Raw genomic sequence first — 4,703 nt, forward strand, 5'->3', positions numbered from 1 at the left:
TCATAAATATATATACACAGACATCAATTGAAGGTATGTACTCCATTATTTTCTACAAAACTCTTGATGGGCATTTTCCGCTTTGGCCAAAGTACTCTTATAGCCCTTGAATGAATTCCACCCCATCATGAAAAAAAAAAATAAAGAAAAAGAAGGGAGAAAAAGAAAAGATAGCCCAGTTTCTTTTGTTTTTCTGGATACTTTCTTTTCCACTCATTTCAAGCACATTAGGCATATGATAAAGTAGTGTAGGGAAAGACTAGAGAAGAAAAATAAAGAAGCAAAAAGCCTGAAAGCACACACTGTACCATGTCATCTCTCACTTGAAAGATGCTCAAAATAATGCAAAATTATTTGCCCAAATGCTCATCCAAGTAGATCTCAACTGCATTATTTAAGTACAAATATTAACCTACTCCTCAAGAAATAATCTCAACCAAACTCTCACTATAATACGCATGTACACACATGCTAATGTTGGGCATATATATGGAAGATTTTCTATATATATATATATATTTTTTAAAATAGATAGTAGAATAATTTACTTGACAAGTTTTATAAAATAAACTATCCAAATAACTAAAGTGGGAAATAAGCCTACAATCCCTTTAACTAGACCATCAATCTAATAGATTGAAAAGAAATCTTTTTATTTTTGTATATAGAAAATCAATCAAGGAATAAAACCCATGTGAGGAATGAAACTCAAAAAATTGTATATTTCAGTGATACTAAAAAAATGGATAAGATTGATTATTAAGAGAGAGAGAGAGAGAGAGATCTTTCACAATGTGAAAAAAAAGGGGAGGCACATGAAGGACCACAATTAAATTAAGTTCATAACATGGATGTCATTTTTGACTACCTATCTCCTTAACAATGATGTGTTGACCAAATGAGCAAGTGGGCTTTTTTCATCATAATACAAAAAGGTCAACTGTCACCACATAATGTATGAAATGTTGTAGATGGATCTTGTCCAAGCACTAAGAATATCCTCTTGGCAACTTTCAAAGAAATACACATGGAAGACACAATAAAATATATATATATACAAAAAAAAAAAAAGTATAAATTACATAGATATATATATATATATAAATCTAAATCTAAATTTTATGAAGTTTGTCCAAAATTAAAAATATGTTCAATGTCCTTACGATTTCATTATGATAAAAAAAGATGATATCAAAAAATATTGAGATAAAATTTCTGATCAATTACATATATAAAGATGTAAGATAACAGTCACAAGTGTAAAAACATAAAAAATACTCTTACTCAAAATTTGGATTCATGGAGTGGTTAGTATTTCATACTTATTATGATTCACAATAGCCCAATATTTATCTAATGATATATAACACTTCCTTTATTCATCTAATGACGCATAACATTATTTTTTTATCTTAAAACTAACAATGAAGAGAAAGCATGATATGATAACATAATTCTTATTATTAAATAAAACAGTCTAAGCACAACTGCGGGGATAGCTCAGTTGGGAGAGCGTCAGACTGAAGATCTGAAGGTCGCGTGTTCGATCCACGCTCACCGCAATAATATCCCTCAATTATGTATTTTGTTGTATTTATTACTCCCTCCGTCCTAAAATATTAGTCCCTTATTCTATTTTTAGTCCCTCTTCAAAAATCAAGTAAAAAATAATATAAATTTCTATTTTTAGTCCCTCTTCAAAAATCAAGTACAAAAATAATATAAATTTCTTATTTTGCCCTTCTTTTAAATTAATAAGCAATATAAAAAGTACAATTATGACATTGATATTCCCAAAAAATGTACTATAAAAAGGATAATTTTGAAAAATCAATTTTTTTCAAATGTAATAATTGTACTATCAAAAGCAGTTAGATTCCCTAAAAATGACCATTATTTTGGAACGGAGGGAGTATTCTACAAATCAAAGATTCAAACTTTAAATACATATTTGTGGAAAAGAACAGGCGACAAAAATTTTAATTTTATTTCTAGGGAGTTTCCCTTGTTTTTTTGGAGGATTCAAATATAGTATATATATTTTGTAGAATTCAAATACAGTATATATATTTAGTTTACCTCTTTAAATCAAATATTCAAACTTTGAATACACATTTGTGGAAAAGATAAAAAGAAAAGGTCACAAAAATTTTAATTTTATTTATAGGGAGTTTCCCCTTGTTTTTTTTTGGAGAATTCAAATACAGAATATATATATTTAGCCTACTCTTAACGAGGTGAAAAAAAAGAGCTGTTAAATATAATATATATATATATATATATATAAATCTAGCATATTCTTAAGGAGATGGAAAAAGAAAACCGTTAAGTAATAGTTACAACAATAGTCAAACTCCTAACCTCTCATATCTGTTGGAAAAGGAAAAAAGTTTGACCTCTCATATGTACGAAGCGGTAATATATAGCCCACTCTTCTTACTTTGAAGGGGGTGGAAAAAAAAAGCTGCTAAGTGACAATTACAATAAGAATCAAACTCTCAACTTTTCGTATGTGCAAGGCGGTGGTATCTAACCTACTCTTAAGAAGGTGAAAAAAGATAGTCACTAATATCTAAATCTGGGTCTTTATATAATTTTTTTCAATAATCTAATATTTCAACAATATTTTCATATTCAGTCCTATTATAAGTATTGGTTTGAAATACCATGGTATCTTCTGTACCATAAAATAGCCTAAAAATGTAACTACCTCCTGGATTATTCATTCCATCATTGTTTATGAAGGATATAGTTTCTAATTTTGTCACCAAATTGTTTATTTAGTTTTTTACATCTTTATTTAAGTCAATATTTATTATAGAACCCAAATTGTCTATTTTAGATTCTATGGACTCAACTTTGGTTTCTAGATAATTCTGATTTATTTTTTGATTTTTATCTAATTTAGAAAATCAAGAACACATAATATCAGTAATATTATTTAAACTAGAACACACACTATTTATATTTGCAGACTCTTTAGCAATATGCAAACTATAGCTTTGGAAATACAAAAAATAATGTTAATAACAAATATGATCATAGTTTGCATATTATTAAAGAGTCTACAAATATAAATAGTGTATGTTCTAGTTTAAATAATATTACTGATATTATGTGTTCTTGGTTTTCTAAATTAGATAAAAATCAAAAAATAAATTAGAATTATCTAGAAACCAAAGTTGAGTCTATAGAATCTAAAATAGACAATTTGGGTTCTATAATAAATATTAACTTAAATAAAGATGCAAAAAATCAAATAAACAATTTGGTGACAAAATTAGAGACTATATTCTTCATAAACAATGATGGAATAAATAGTTCAGGAGATAGTTATATTCCTAGGCTATTTTATGGTACAGAAGATATTATGGTACTTCAAACCAATACCTATAATAGGACTGAATATGAAAATATTGTTAAAATATTAGATTATTGGAGAAAATTATATAAAAACCCAGATTTAGATATTGATGAAAGAAATAGGCTACTAGATCAGATAAGAGAAACTTATCTAGAACATGAAGCCTTTTTACAACACTTTAATTATGATATTAATATGTCAACTAATGATTATGATAGTCAATCATCCTCATCTGAAGAAACATTAGATCAAGATATTTCACCAGAAATAAACAAAGGGAAAAGAAAGGTAGAAGAGCCAATTGATCCCGAATTATTTGACACATGGGGAGATGAAGAAAATTTTGACTTTATTTTAGACAAATGAAGTTAAAAATACTAATATTGGAAGTACCTCCAATCCTACACCTGAGCCAGTAATATCTAGAAAAGATAATAATCATAAGTATCCAATAACTCAAAATGGTTCTTATTTAGATTTGTCTCATGTTCCATTTAAGGATAAAAAACAAGCAATTGATGATTGGACACAATCCTTGTCCATCCTTATTACCAATTATAAAAAATAGTTGGTCAAAGGAAAAATTCGTTGATTATATTGCAACAACTCTCCAAAGAGATGTGTTGCAATGGTTAAGACAGTGGGAAAAATCTGAAATTGAAAAAAGTCAAAAAAACGGCTTTGTTGACAAATTTTCTCACACTTGAGACAATTTTAGCTGAGTTTGCAAAAATCATAAAAGAAAATTTATGTGGTTTTGTAAGAGATACTAATTTGCAAGCAGATGCAAATTATATTTTGACTAAATTAGAATTATGTAATATTTATCTTTTTGAAGACTATGTTCAAACTTTTAGAAAATATTCACTGTGTTTGGTTTGAATTTCCTAAATTAAGTTTTTTTAAAAATTGACTTTTTTAGTTTTTGTGTTTTTTTGTTTTTAGTGAATATTTTTTAAATTTTAAATATTTTTTTTACTTTTTTAGATGCACCTTACTTAGATGTATCTAAAAAATAAAAAATTTGTGAAAAAATATTTTAAAAAATTAATAAATACATAAAAATACAAAAAATGTACTGAATTCTTGTATTTTTTTTTATATTTTTGGTATTTAGTGAATTTTTAAAAGATTTTTTGTACAATTTTTTTACTTTTTAGGTTTATTTATGTTAAGTGTGTCTAAAATGTAAAAAAATTACTTAAAATATTAAAAAAATTCACTAAAAACAAAAAAACACGGAAAATAAGAAAGTAGAATTTTCTGAAAAGTGTTTTGGAAAACTGGAAACCAAGCAAGGTGATTATTATCTTATTGACCCACTAGCAAATCAACCCTG

General features: G+C 26.7%; 1 non-coding gene across 1 annotated transcript; it reads left to right on the plus strand.

Moving 5' to 3' along the window:
- The first annotated feature begins 1,489 nt into the window (after positions 1–1,489).
- TRNAF-GAA (transfer RNA phenylalanine (anticodon GAA)) lies at positions 1,490–1,562 on the plus strand. The gene has a single exon. It is a non-coding gene; the product is annotated as a tRNA-Phe (tRNA).
- Positions 1,563–4,703: the final 3,141 nt, after the last annotated feature.

The sequence above is a fragment of the Camellia sinensis genome, chromosome 8, assembly GCF_055761805.1.
Source record: "Camellia sinensis isolate YWXY chromosome 8, ASM5576180v1, whole genome shotgun sequence".
NCBI classification, from domain to species: domain Eukaryota; kingdom Viridiplantae; phylum Streptophyta; class Magnoliopsida; order Ericales; family Theaceae; genus Camellia; species Camellia sinensis.